Source organism: Moschus berezovskii, chromosome 27, assembly GCF_049115385.1.
Source record: "Moschus berezovskii isolate FMDL1 chromosome 27, NW_MosBer_1.0, whole genome shotgun sequence".
Classification (NCBI taxonomy): domain Eukaryota; kingdom Metazoa; phylum Chordata; class Mammalia; order Artiodactyla; family Moschidae; genus Moschus; species Moschus berezovskii.
Genome location: NC_142486.1, coordinates 13,165,857 through 13,181,399, shown reverse-complemented (window position 1 = coordinate 13,181,399; position 15,543 = coordinate 13,165,857).

Below are 15,543 nucleotides of genomic sequence, written 5' to 3'. Positions count from 1 at the left end.
CCTGTGAGCCATGGGTGCCCAATTCTGCCAGGTGTCATCCCTGAAGGTGTGAACCCATGGTTGGGCACAGAATCAGGCAGATGGCCCGATCGCCCCAGTAAGGAGCCCCTGGGATCAACCTCAAAAGAGAGGTCCGGAGTGTGACCAGGAGGGCTGCACGGGGGCGGTGCTCCAGCCTGAACGAGTCGGGGGCCCACCTCTGCATACTGCGGCCACAGGAAGGGCGGAGCCGGGTCGGCCAAAGCTGCCCAGAGCGCGAGGGCTGGTGGGAAGCCAGGGCGGGGCGGAGGGCGGTGAGGACCCCACCGCAGGGAGCGGGGCGTTCCCGCAGCGCCCCGGGATCCGGCTGCTCCGAGTAGCTTCCCGCGGCGGCCGCTGGCGCCCTCTAGCGGCCAGCAGTGCTCCCTGCCGCCCGCAGCCGGCAGCTCGGCGTTGTCGCCTGCGTGCACCCCTGATCCCCAGCTCATCACCGAGCTGCCGCTGGCCCTGCTCCTATTGGCTGCTGTTGCGGGGTTGCACTCCCCGGGACCCCGCTCTCTGAAAGATTTTTGTCTTTATTAAATAATAACACATATCCATTACAAAACATCTGAAAAATTTAAAAAACGAACAAGATGGACCGAGGCAGCAGGTATCACAGCAGGAATTAACAATCCCGCAGGCAAAGGGAAGAAATAGGACCTTCGGCCCACCTCTGCTGCCGCCAGCCTCGCAGAGTGCGACCCTGTGCCCTCATGCCTGTGTGTGTACACAGCCACACGCGCTGCCTGGCACCAGGCTGGTGCACGCTTCTGCCCTGGGACGTGTTCCCTGCCGCTGCTCGTCGGCTGGGACCGCGCCTAGGTCTGCTTTAGGCCAGCCTCTCAGCTAAGGTGAGCCCAGACTCTGGCCGGATCTCTCCGGGTCTCTGCCCTCTGGGAGTTCTTTCTGTTGCTGCTTTCCATCTGTGTCTTTTCACTGGTGTGTGTGTGGAGGGGAAACCAATCTTCTTCTGCATTCTGAGAGCCTATCTTGTGAGTTATTGACCTCAAGGGCGATCTGGGGGTCCCCAACACACTGCCTTATGGGTGGCCAGACCAAGTGGTGCATTTAGAGAACAGGGCTCAAATCCTGGTATCCAGGCCGATTGCCAGAGGGGCTGAAATGGAGCCTGGAGGAAATGCCTGCTCCGGGTCCCCCACCACCACCCACTGTCTCCACCGACCCCACTCCCTCCCCTCCGCCCAACCGTACACATACATTCAGGCTCCACCAGAACCGTGGCAACACACAATGCTGTCTCCAATGGACTTTCACCAGCTTGCTCTCGAGGCTCCTTGCAAGAATACTGGAGTGGATTGCTATGCTCTCCTCCAGGGGATCTTCCTGACCCAGAGATAGAAACCGCCTTTCCTATGTCTCTTGCGTGGGTGGGTGGGTTCTTTACTTCTAGCGCCACCTGGGAAGCCCCTAGGAATCACTGGGGAACTTGATAAAAGCAGTTTCTCGGGCCTCTGTCCAGGGGATTCTTACCAGTAGGACTGGGGTAGGGCCCAGGAATCAGTTCAGTTCAGTTCAGTCGCTCAGTCGTGTCCGACTCTTTGTGACCCCATGAATCACAGCACGTCAGGCCTCCCTGTCCATCACCAACTCCCAGAGTTCACTCAAACTCATGCCCATCGAGTCGGTGATGTCATCCAGCCATCTCATTCTTTGTCGTCCCCTTCTCCTCCTGCCCCCAATCCCTCCCAGCATCAGAGTCTTTTCCAGTGAGTCAACTCTTCGCATGAGGTGGCCAAAGTGTTGGAGCTTCAGTTTTAGCATCAGTCCTTCCAATGATCACCCAGGACTGATTTACTTTAGGATGGGCTGGTTGGATCTCCTTGCAGTCCAAGGGACTCTCAAGAGTCTTCTCCAGCACCACAGTTCAAAAGCATCCATTTTTCAGCAATCAGCTTTCTTCACAGTCCAACTCTCACATCCATACATGACCACTGGAAAAACCATAGCCTTGACTAGACGGACCTTGGTTGGCAAAGTAATGTCTCTGCTTTTTAATATGCTGTCTAGGTTGGTCATAACTTTCCTTCCAAGGAGTAAGCGTCTTTTAATTTCATGGCTGCAATCAGCATCTGCAGTGATTTTGGAGCCCAAAAAAGTCTGACACTGTTTCCCCATCTATTTCCCATGAAGTGATGTTAATAAAAGCACCCCAAGGGCAGCAATGGTATCTACTGATGGCCCTGTTAGGCCAAGCCGGAGGCACAAGCCTACTCCACAGGAAAATTTGAAATAACTCGGTTTCATGCCTACCCCAAATATTAAAAAAAATTTTTTTACCCTAAAGACTCTGATGCTGGGAAAGGTTGGGAGCGGGAGGAGAAGGGGACGACAGAGAATGAGATGGCTGGATGGCATCACCGACTCTGTGGACATGAGTTTGGGTGAATTCCGGGAGTTGGTGGTGGACAGGGAGGCCTGGCGTGCTGATTCATGGGGTCGCGGAGAGTCGGACAGGACTGAGTGACTGAACTGAACTGTAAATAACTGCGTTTAGTCCCCGTGGGGAAAAAGCATTCAAGATCAAGGCAGTGCGCCACCTTGTGGACCTCGTTGGAAGGCCTAAGCATCGGCGACAAGAAGGCTGTATTAGGTTGCAAGCTCCTCCGGCACACAGCAAGTCAGCGACAGGAACCTACACGCTGCAGTCATGAAAAGCCACCTAGGGGATCACAGCCTTGCGCAGTGGCCTGTAGGGAGAAAGTAAGCAGAAGGATAAGAAGGAGGAGATGGGAGGAAAAAAGAGAGGTAGGAAGGGAGGGAGGAAGAAAGAGAGAGGGAAGAGGAGTGCCATAGAAGAAACACTAACTTTAGGGCCAGCAGACTGTCGTGCTCAGTCGTGCCCGACTCTTCACCGCCCCGTGGCTCCTCTGTCCATGGGACTGCCCAGGCAAGAATGCTAGAGCGGGTTGCCACTTCCTACTCCAAGGGATCTTCCCAACCCAGGAATCGAACCTGCGTCTCTGGCATCTCCTGCATTGGCAGACAGGTTCTTTACCACTAGCACCACCTAGGAAGCCCCAGGGACTGTTACAAAAATAATTTTTTTAAGGAGCGGGAAGAGTTTGCTCGGTTTTTCCCGTGGTCATGTATGGATGTGAGAGCTGGACTGTGAAGAAAGCTGAGCGCCGAAGAATTGATGCTTTTGAACTGTGGTGCTGGAGAAGACTCTTGAGAGCCCCTTGAACTGCAAGGAGATCCAACCAGTCCATTCTAAAGGAGATCAATCTTGGGTGTTCATTGGAAGGACTGATGCTAAAGCTGAAACTCCAATACTTTGGCCACCTCATGCGACGAGTTGACTCACTGGAAAAAGACTCTGATGCTGGGAGGGATTGGGGGCAGGAGGATAAGGGGACGACAGAGAATGAGATGGCTGGATGGCATCACCGACTCGATGGACGTGAGTTTGAGTGAACTCCGGGAGTTGGTGATGGACAGGGAGGCCTGGCGTGCTGTGATTCATGGAGTTGCAAAGAGTTGGACACAACTGAGCGACTGAACTGAACTGAAGAGTTTGCTCTGCCTTATATAACACTTGTAGGAAAATTTGCCTTAGCAGATCATGATGCTGTTGGCATTTACCGAGCCATTAAAGATAGTGATTCAGGAAAAGGATTATCTGCAAACTGTCTTTAATGCCAAGGACTTTGATTTGTTTTGAGAAGAGATTCCTTACAAAACGTTTATTAGCTGTGTTTTTTAAAATGTATTTAATGCTATTTTTAATCTCCTTCCAACCTTGATCTTGCCAATTACAGCTGGCAACAATATTTCCAGGTACAGAAACTGTCAAGAAGGTCTTCTGTTTCCAGGATGCTAGGGTTTCCGTTTCTCTGCGCCCCGTTTCCAGGACTGATCCATTTATGAGGCTGCCAGTCTGTCTGGCCACTGATTGTGACAGGGTGGGGAGACAGAACCCTTTCTTTTATGGAGCTTCATTTCCTCTGAAAACAAAAATGATTGGCTGAGATACCCCCCCAAGGTGCTTCTCGGTCTGATATTCTAGGTTCTGATGCCTTTTCTGAAGTCAGCCAACGGCCCTACTTGCTGGACCAGAATGAGAAAATTAGTGCTTTGGCTCTCTCACCTGTAAAGTTGGGGGTAGGGGATAATACTGCCTTCAGCACGACAAAGATAGGGGACTCCAATGTGCAAGAAGGTAATTATAATTAATTTTTATAAATTGAAACTGTAACAGCCTTTACAAACATGTGGGGCAAAGTACACCTTCAAGACCAGCCAGATAGATGCCTTAAAACAGCAGCTCTTAACTTTTTGGCAATTTGATATTTTGAGAATTTAATAAACACTTTGAACTCCTTTTCCCATCCCCCCACCGCCCCAAATGGACACACAGGCAAGTTGTGCTTAACCAGGGCTCACATTTTCTCGGATAATAATCCACTGTGTTTTCATTCCCCTAACCCCTAATCGTGCCGTTCTCTCCCTCACATATTAAATAAGAGGGGTCATTGCTTCAAAGCGCGGTTAGTGCAGCCTGGGACAGACACATCCTCGTTCAGTTCTGTATTTCAAATTACACTTTTCTGGGTCGATAGGAAGCTCACTGTTGTAGGCTTTGTTGACAGAGAAGAGGATTCCTAGGATCCAACAGCCTCCCTTTACAAAGCAAGGGCAAAGCTGGGTGGTCTGAATTTAGACTTTCATGTGGTTTCTGGTACAGGGAGGTCCTGTCCGCTCCCCTTTCCCCAACCAGGAGGGATGGAAGCCCCCTTTCTCTTTCAAGTATGGAGTTGTGCCGGGGAGATTTGGCGATGGAGGGAGAATAGGAAGAAGCCAAAGAAGACAGGTCTTTGGAATTTCGCAGGGAATTTCGCGGGGGAACAGACTACCCACAGGGTGCCCTGGATCAGCACATGGCCAGTGACAACGTGCTCAGTTGTATCTGACTATGCGACCTCATGGCCTGTAGCCCACCAGTCTCCTCTGTCCATGGTATCGTCCTTTAAAGAATACTGGGTAACCATTCCCTTCTCCCGGGGATCTTCCCCACCCAGGGATCAAACCTCAGTCTCCTGCATTGGCAAGTGAATTTTTTTTTAACCACTGAGCCACCAGGGAAGCCCAACATGTGGCCAGAGCACTGTGGAAACAGCGCGCAGCCCAGCCAGGGAGATAAGGCTTCTTTCCCATGGCCTCGGTAAGGTCCGTAGGAAGCCTAGAAGTCTCTGCAGACACCATTGTGGGGACCCCAAATCAGTGAAGGGACCGATGATACAGAAGAATCCTGGGGGCAGGATAATGTGGCCACAGAGATGGCCCCTTTGTGCCCAGAAGGTGCCTCTGATTATCAGAGCTGAAACCATCCATGAGGTCAGCAGTGATCCTGAGGCTGAAAAAGAAAAGGGAGGTCAGGGGCTTAGAGTCAGAAAGGGCTTTTCCTGAAGTTTAGTGGAGCTGAGGGGACTGGGAAGGTCAGCATTTTCTGGCCGCCCAAGTTCAGGGGCCAATTCGAGTCTCATCCGAAAACTGTGACACTTCCTCTCTTGCCCACTAGATGGCACTGCTGCACGTCTGCTTCACTCTGGGAGGTGGGCTCTCACATCCAGGGGCTTCCCAGGGGGCTCAGTGGCAAAGAATCTGCCTGCAGTGCAGGTGACCCAGGTTCGATCCTTGGGTCAGGAAGGTCCCTGGAATAGGAAGTGGCAACCCGCTGTTCTTGCCCGGAAAAGTCCATGGACAGAGGAGCCTGGCGGGCTACAGTCCACGGGGTCGCAGAGTCAGACACAACTGAGCGACTGAGCACACAGGGGACAGAGGCTCAGTCTGAGCCTGAACAGGAGAAACGGGCTGAAAATTGGTCATCGAAGCAGGTGACATTCGCAAGCCTCTTGGGTCCGGTGTGTGGCAAAGTGGAATTTCGAGCCCAGAAGGCTGGGAGCAAAGAAGAACAGGGAAGGGTCAGTTACCAGAACAAACTCTAGTCTGAGACCCTCGTGCAGTGGCTGAGAGACCCCCCTTCTGGCCTGCATCCTCTAGAGACCTGGGGCTGGGGGCTGGCCATGGCGACCCAGGAAATCAGCTGGGATACCGTCAGGTTATCTGGACTGGTGACAGGGCTTGGGGTGGGCAGACTGAACGTGATAAAGGCTTCTGCAAGGGATTGGCACATAAGACATTCTGGTTGTCATTTTTCCCTTGGGTGTACACTGCTACTATTATCAGTGACCGGGGGGGCCCATTCACTGAAACACTGCATGCCTTTAACTTACTTGGGAGTTTTGGCTCAAAAAAAAAAAAAAAAAAACTGTCTTGTACCATGTGGTGCTTTGGTGAGATGAGATATGGATAAGAACCTGTCTACGCAGCTTCCTAAGTTCAGGTTCATGGACTCCTAAGGGCTTCATGTGTAGGATTCAGGAGCCTGTGAACTCGGATGAGAAGGGAATGATGCTCTTGGTTTCTTTTACCTCTAAATGAAATTTAGCATTTCCTTCAATTGTGAATCTACCTGCAATGCACAAGACCTGGGTTCTATCCCCGGGTCAGGAAGATCCCCTGGAGAAGGGAATGGCAACCTACTCCAGTATTCTCGCCTGGAGAATTCCACGGACAAAGGAGCCTGGTGGGCTACAGACCATGGGGTCACAAAGAGTCAGACATGACTGAGCAATTAACACTGCTAATCAACTGTGAAAGGAGATAACAAACCACAGTAGGTCAAAAGTACCTGTACCTCAGTCACCAATAGAAATCACAGATAGTTTCATGTCTAATTAGTTGTTGTAGAAATCTTATAATACTTATATCCATACAACTTTATAAGTATATAAGTTATAGTGGTGTCATGTACCTTATTTAATGCACTAATAAAATGGCAAACATTTTTATTTCATGACATTTGTATGTTTCTATGTAAGTGGATTTCTTGGTAATCTTATGTATGTTATTCTACACATTTCTAAAATGTTATTCTAAGAAGGGATCTGTAAACTTCCACGGACTGCCTAAAGGGTTTGTGGCAAGGAAAAGATTAAACACCCCTGGTAAGTCCGACAATGCCAGAAGGGACAAGGTCAACCAAGGCTGGTGCCACCTACCAGACCAGAGGCCAGAGCACACAAAGATCCCAGAGGATGCTGGTCTCCTTGGCTCACTCCTTCCCACCTCCCAGGGAGTCTCTGAAGGGACACAGCTTCCCCTGGTTTCCTTTAACTCGTTTCAGAGGAAAGGAGCCGCGGAAATCCACGCAGGCGCCGGCAGGGGGTGCAGCCGCAGCGCGCTGAGCGCCCGCAGGGAGGCCGGTCAGCCTCCGAGCCTGGCCCGCCGCCTCCCACGCCGCGCGCCGCGCCGCCGGCCTCGGCAGCCACGGCAACCGCTCCACCCCAGGCCGGGCCGCGGGCAGCAGGGGCCGGCTTCCGATCCTCCGTCCCTCCCGACCCCGCCATTCTCTGTCCTTGCTGCAGTCTGGGGGCCGCGGGGTCCCCGCCGCGGAGGAACGGAACTCACGTTTCCAGCAGGGGCGCTGGGTGGGCAGGAGCGGGGGTGCGCCCGGAAAGGCCGGAGGTGACCAGCCTGCTCCCTCCTAGTTTTCTTTTTTTAAAATATCTGCCTGTCCATCCGGAGAAGGCAATGGCAAGCCACTCCAGTATTCTTGCCTAGAAAAATCCCATGGACGGAGGAGCCTGGTAGGCTGCAGTCCATGGGGTCACTACGAGTGACATGACTGAGCGACTTCACTTTCCCTTTTCACTTTCACACGTTGGAGAAGGAAATGGCAGCCCACTCCAGTGTTCTTGCCTGGAGAATCCCAGGGACGGGGGAGCCTGATGGGCTGCTGTCTATGGGGTCACACAGAGTCGGACACGACTGAAGTGACTTAGCAGCAGCAGCAGCCTGTCCATCACACTCTCTGCTTATCTCACTCTTTCTCTTCCATCTTTTTGTTTTTTCTTCTTCTCTGTGTCTTGCTGTAGGAATGTCTCTCTCGTCGCCATTTCTAACACTGCTTATTTCTCCCTGTCATTCTACGCCTGTTTCTTTCTCTAATTTTTCTCTTTATATATGTCTCTTTCTGCCTCTCTCCTTTCTTCTCCCTCCTCCTTCTCTCTCTCTCTCTCACACACACCCTCATGATTCCCCTCCTAAGGCTGCAGGCAGCTCTTTGGGGCTGGGGGCCAATCCTGCAGCTCGTAAAAGCAGGGTCTATGCTGAGGGATGGGGTGGGTGGGCAGTTGCTCTTTTCCAGGCTCCTAGGTGAGTGGTTTCTGTTTCCTGGCCTCACAGCTGGGGTTGATATACTTACAGCCTGGATGGGGCCATGGTAAGACAAACACGGGTGCTGGCCCCCCACAGCTGGTTCTCCGTCTACCACTGAGGACCCATGTAACCCTGGACAAACTACAGAACTTCTCTGGGGCTCAGCTTCCTTGTTTCAATGCCCTCACCAAATCGGAGTAAATGGTGGATTTAAGTAGGATTCTTGGGAGTTCTAAATATGTCTAGTGGGCAGCTTTGGTTGATCACTGCTTCTTGACACCCAGGTCCTGTGTACCCCCTCCCTGAGGATGGACCGGACCAAGCAATTGCTTCTAGCAAACGGAATATGGCGGAAGTGATGAGCTTTCACTTCTGAGGTTGGGCTACACCAGACTGTGATTTCCATCTTGCTGACTCTTTTTCTCCTTGGTGCTCTTGCTTGCTTGCCCAGATGAAGCTGCCAGGTGATGAACTTCCTATAAAGATGACCACGTGGCAAAGAACTGTTTGCTGGCCAATGGTCAGCAAAGAGCTGAGGCCATCAGTCCAACCGAATCCTTCCAATAACCATGGATCTTGGAAGGATCTCATCTATCAGCTGAGTTTTGAGATGATTCTAGCAGAAGACAGCATCTTCACTGAAGCTGGAAGGTCCTGAAGCAGGGGACCAGCTCAACTGCCTTCAGAAGCTGAGCCACAGGAGCCGTGGGATCATGGATGTATGACCTTACATGACTAAGTTTTAGGATTGTTTCCTATGCAGCAGTAAATAGCTAACACAGTACATGAAAGATCTTGTATTAGCTAGGGTAGGCTAAAGTGCAGGAGCAAATAGACCTAAACATGCAATGGCTCAGTGAAACCATCCTATGTCAGTATTCAGGTCAATGAGAGGGTGTCTCATGTTCAGGGCCTGAGAGTCCTTCCACCTTAAGGTTCCACTGTTCCTTAAGACCCCACTGTTGTCTGCATCCATCCCAGAAATGGAAAGGAAGATTGGTGAAGGCAGGGGGATTCCCTGGTGGCTCAGTGGTAAAGAATCTGCCTGCCAAAGCAAAAGACTGAGTCTCTGATCCAGGAAGATCTCACATGCTGAGGAGCAATTAAGCCCGTGAGCCACAACTACCGAGCCTGTGCTCCAAAGCCCAGGAGCGGCGACCGCTGAGGCCATGTGTGCCATGGCTGCTGAAGCCTCGCACCCCTTAGAACCTGTGCTCTGCACAGGAGGAGCCACTGCAGAGAGAGGCCCAAGCGCCAGACATTTTAGACCAGTCTCAATCAGGTTTCCTGAGTCTGCAGAGATTTTGTTTCAAAATTAGTAAAGATTAGATTCATATATCAAGAAACCAAATAACTGTGGCATAAACACTTGCTCCTTGGAAGAAAAGCTATGACCAACCTAGACAGCATATTAAAAAGCAGAGACATTACTTTGCCAATAAAGGTCCGTCTAGTCAAAGCTATGGTTTTTCCAGTGGTCATGCATGGATGTGAGAGTTGGACCATAAAGAAAGCTGAGCACTGAAGAATTGATACTTTTGAACTGTGATGTTGGAGAAGACTCTTTGAGAGTCCCTTGGACTACAAGGAGGTCAAACCAATCAATCCTAAAGGAATTCAGTCCTGACTATTCATTGGAAGGACTGATGCTGAAGTTGAAACTCCAATATTTTGGCTACCTGGTGTGAAGAACAGATTCATTGGAAAAAACCCTAATGCTGGGAAAGATTGAAGGCAGGAGGAGAAGGGGACGACAGAGGATGAGATGGTTGGATGGCACCACTGACACGATGGACATGAGTTTAAGTAGGCTCTGGGAGTTGGTGATGGACAGGGAAGCCTGGCGTGCTGCAGTCCATGGGGTTGCAAAGAGTTGGACACGACTGAGCAACTGAACTGAACTTAAACAGGAGGTTTATTTTTTCACTATATTTTTCTCTCATGTAAAGAAACCTTTAAGTAGGCAACCTGGGGTTAGGATGATGACTTCACTAGAAGCCCAGGTCCCATGATTTTTTGCCACAGTACCCTCAAAGTCACCTTCTAATTTAAAATGGTTGCTGCACCTCCAGCCATCACATCCATGTTCCGAGCAGCAGGGAAAGGGGCAAGGACCAAAAGGTACCTCTCCAACTTGAATGGGCCTCTTTAAAGACTATTTTCTGTCTTCAAGGGAGACTGGAAAATGTGGTTTCCTAGCTGAGCACTTTGTTCTACACAGTAATCCTCAGGTTCTATTATTGAAGAAGGGAAGTTGAGGAGGCAGCTGACAGTCTCTGATACATCCTCTCACTGCCTGCAGAAGCAGAAAGATTCCCACAGACCCAAATCCCAATTGGCTGTTTTGTAATAGCCGTTAATGGTATTGACGAAACTGTCTGTATCATTGCACTTTTATGGCTCTGCTGAAGGATGCCCCCAGGTCACTGTGTCTTTGTTACAGCTAATAGTGGCCGAGTATAAGAGAGTGCAGTGCTGTGTCCTGGGCAGATGGACAGTCACTTCCCAGACTCTGGCATACAATGCCTGAGATGATTGGATAAGACCATGCTCATGTCTTTTTAAATTTTTAAAATTTATTTTCTTGTTGACGTTTAATTGATTTTCAATGTTGTGTTAATTTCTGCTGTACAGCAAACTGAGTCAGTTATCCACGTACATACATTCTTTTTTATATTCTTTTCCATTATGGTTTATCCCAGGATGTTGAATGTGGTTCCCAGGCCTATACAGTACGACCTTGTTTATCCATCCTGTATATAATAGTTTGTATCTGCTAATCTCAAACTCCCAATCCATCCCTCCCCCAGGCCCCTACGCATCCGCAATCCCAAGTCTGTTGTCTGTTAAGACAAAAGTGTTCTGTAGCTGGAATATTAGGAATCAAGAAGGGTCCTTGGGAAAACTGATGAAGCCACTGAATATTTTGTAAAGCTTATTCGTTATGATCCTGTTGTAAAATAAGGAAGATGCCTATTGTAATCTCATACCATTTTTTGTTAGAAAGGTCACACCAAAGAAATCTGCAACCAGCATTTGATTTGTTCCCAATGTTTAATGTTCCCAAAGACTCTTCTCTACTCCTGATATTCCAGTTATGGAACACATTTTTTTTTAAATTTTAGTAGCAGGAGACTTATTTTAGAACAGTTTTAGATTTACAGAAAAATGAAACAAATAGTACAGAATTCTCATAATATACCCCAACACACAGTTTCCCCTATTCTTAATACCTGACATTATTATATTTGTTGTAATGAATGAATCGATATTGATATCATTATTCACTGCAGTCCATAATTCATTCAGATTTCCTTAATTTTTTTTACCCAATGTATTTTTTATTGTTCTAGGAGCCCATCCAGGACATTGCATTACATTAGTTTTCTTGTCTCCTTATTGCCCCTTGACTGTGACAGTTTCTCAGACAATCTTGGTTTTGGGTGACCTTGATAGTTTCTGAGGAAGGCTGGGCCAGTATTTTTCAGATGTTCCTTTAGTGCAAGTCGTCTAAAATTTTTCAAAAAATAATGATTTGACTGTGGCTGTGGGTTTTTTGGGTGAAGACCACAGAGGTAAAGTGCCCTTCTCATTATACGGCCAACAGGATCTGTTCTGTTCACGTTGACCTTGGTCGCCTGGCCACAGCAGTGTTTGTCAGTTTCCTCCACCATGAAGTTTTTCTCCCCACTCTGCTTTCCAAACTGTATTCTTTGGAAGGATGTCACAAGTAATACGGAGTGGGGAGTTAGGCTTCCTCTTCTTAGAGTGAAGAATCTCCATAATTTATTTGGAATTCTTCTGTACCTGAGATTTGCCTCTTCCCATGGAGAAATTTTAAAACTATGAGTCTGTGATCATTTCTTCTTTTCACTGCTACACCTAAAATAAACCTGTTTCATTTTCTGAAAGCAAAAACTTAGGAATGCACATTTTGATTTGGCCCATCATTAAATATGTAGCAATGTCTTTTGAAAAAAAAAAATGTTTTATTTTCTTCTTTGTGAGTCAGCCTGTTAAATAAACTATGAACTGTCAAGGCATTCTTCTCTTCAAAAGTGACATGTGACAAGGATAACTTTGATCTCTCAGCTGTCACGTGCATCTTCACGAAAAGACATTTTTCTGACATCCTCTCTGTCAACCAGCATACAGCTCACCTTCTTACCAGCTGGAACCATCAGAAGATTCCCCAGTGGAGTCACATAAGCGCAGGACTGGCACTAACATTAAAGGGCACCTATTCTGCTTGAACTTCTCCAGGAACACAACTTGCTCCCTCCTGAGACCTGATCCCAGCTTTGGGTGAACGGCTCTGTTAAAAGGCAGATTCTTACCGTGAGCTCTAAGCTGCAGTCTGGCTTCCATCCATTTGGCCCCATTCTGAATCTCCAGGTCATAAAAAGAAACAAATCCAAGCCATCTCTGATGGGTGTTCGCCTCCTCCCGGCCCATAGCACTAAGTCTTCAGAGAAATGACCATCTCCTCCGGGTTCAACATACTCGGTTTCTCCCTTAATAAGACTCTATACTTCCCCAGCTTCCCTCCTTTCAGCGGACTCCAAGGTGGCAGGACCACCATTCCTCCTGGATTTTCCTAAGATCCCATTCACTTCTTCTGGAGACTGCTGATCCCTACCGAGGCAGCTATTTTATAAAGCCCGTTTCTTTTAATACTTGATGCTTGCTAAGCTGTATCTCCCCCAGCACGCATTAGACCAGCTGGCTTTTTAGACCAAAGTACAGGAACGTCAACTTATCCCATTATATTTCATTATGTCGTGACCCCACTGTGTGTGATATCCATGAAGCTATAGTTACCCATATGCAAGGAAAAGGTAGGGAAGTATGTTCGGAAGTGCAATGAACAGTAGTTTGGGGGAATGGATCCTTGTATATGTATGGCTCAGTCCCTTCACTGTCCACCTGAAACTATTACAACATGGTTTGTTAATCAGTTATACCCCAATTTGAATTAAACTTTTTTAAAAAAACAGTAGTTTGAGGGGGTCTCTCTAGATGGTGAGATTCTTTTTTTTTTAATTATTTTATTGACGTATAGTTGATCTACAATGTTGTGTTAATTTCTACTGTACAGCAAAGTGACTCAGTTTTATATATATATGCACTTTCTCATATTTTTCCATTATGGCTTATCATAAGATATGGAATACTGTTCCCTGTACTATACAGTAGGACCTTGCGGTTATCCACTTTAAATGTAACAGTGTGTACCTGTTGATCGCAAACTCCCTAACTATCCCTTTCCTCCACCCTTCCCCTCCCCACCCCCCCCACCCCCCCCACCCCCCCACCGCTGGCAACCATAAGTTGGTTCTCCAAGTCTGTGAGTCTCTTTCTGTTTTGTAAATAAGTTTATTTGTATCATTCCTCCTCTTCTCTTCTCAGAGGCTTTCATGTTAGAAGAGAGGCCTTGGAGCAAAGCTGCTGGGCAGGTACTGTTGCCTTATGGTTAGGAACAAGTTCTTTTGAGTGAATTTGAATTGCAAACCTGCTCCTTCCAGACTCTGAGACATTGGGACACGCTTGGACCTGTCTGAGCCCTAGTGTCCTCACCTGTAAAGGGAAAACAATAGTCCTGCCCGGGAGGTTGCTGGGACAATCAAGAGAGAGGGTGCTTGTTAAAGTCTTTGCTGTATGATGCAGGGAACCCAATGCTGGTGCTCTGTGGCAACCTAGAGGGGTGGGTGGGATGGGGAGGGAGGTTCAAGAGGGAGTGGACATACGTATACCTGTGGCTGATTCATGTTGACGTGTGGCAGAAGCCATCACAATATTGTAATTATTCTCCAATTAAAAATTAAAGTTTAAAAAAAAAAGCCTTTGCCTACAGCCTGCACACCGACGAGCTTAAATAAAGGTGGCCATGATAGTTATGGTGACAATGACATTTTCCGTGCCCCACTCACAGGCACATGGCTGGCCCTGTCCTGCCAGCAAATCCCACCCCCTCCCTGACCCTCACCCCAGAATCAGCAGTTAGCACTAGACTGATGAGGAAACCAGCCCAGCAACAATGAAAATCCAGGGAAAGCAGTAGAAACCAACCAACAAAAAATGGCAAAACTAAAACAAAAACTCCAGGAGTTGGTGATGGACAGGGAGGCCTGGCGTGCTGTGATTCATGGGGTCGCAAAGAGTCGGACACGACTGAGCGACTGAACTGAACTGAACTGAAAACAAAAACAAACACTCTTTGTGCTTGATAAGAGACTCTCACCCACGCTCACCTTTGCCCAATTCAGCTACCGGTGGGAGACCTCCTCACCCTTCTGGATAATTCTTTTGGGGATAAGAAAGGTTTTTCAGCAGCAAACTTAAAACTAAACCCCAGAACTTCAGCCCCGATCAAAACCAAAGCATGGCAACGATAACAAACTTCCCACCACAGCGACCAAAAGTTCAGACTACTTCCTCCACGGAGATGGCAGCTTCCTTCCACTGAGAGGGCATCACGCACGTTTTTCCCACAGCTGTCAAGTACTGGACACTGTTTGACACCTTTGGGAGACTGCCACATGCACTGGGAGGGCCACAAAGAACTGAGACTCCCTCAAGGTCACCGTCAGGGTCAGGGTCAGGCTGGGGACCACCTGAGCACAGGGTGGATGGGAAGCGGAAGTTTTAAGGGTTGTTTGCTGCTGCTGCTGCTGCTAAGTCACTTCAGTTGTGTCCGACTCTGTGTGACCCCATAGACGGAAGCCCACCAGGCTCCCCCGTCCCTGGGATTCTCCAGGCAAGAACACTGGAGAGGGTTGCCATTTCTTTCTCCAATGTGTGAAAGTAAAAAGTGAAAGTGAAGTCGCTCAGTCGTGTCCGACCCTTAGCGACCCCACGGACTACAGCCAACCAGGCTCCTCCATCCATGGGATTTTCTAGGCAATAGTACTGGAGTGGCTTGCCATTGCCTTCTCCGTAAGGGTTGTTTAGAGAACCAATTTCCTCTGCTCCCTGCCTGCTTCCAGCCTAGCGCTGTGCTGGTTACTGATGAGAACCTCATGAAAAATGCTCCAGAAAGAAACGCAGGTTCACTCCAGGGGCTGGAGCAACAATTCCATCCTTGAAACGAATTCTAGAATCAGTCCCAAGACAGATTAAGAATTTTTGGGCAAATTCGTGGCAGATTAGGATTGGGCTCCTGGGAGCCAAGGGACCCTGAATTGTGATAGAGTGGAAAGGAGACACATTCTCAGTGTACATGGGAACCAGAACTTTTTTCTGGTTTCTACCTTGGTACTAGATGGGGGACACGCTTCACAG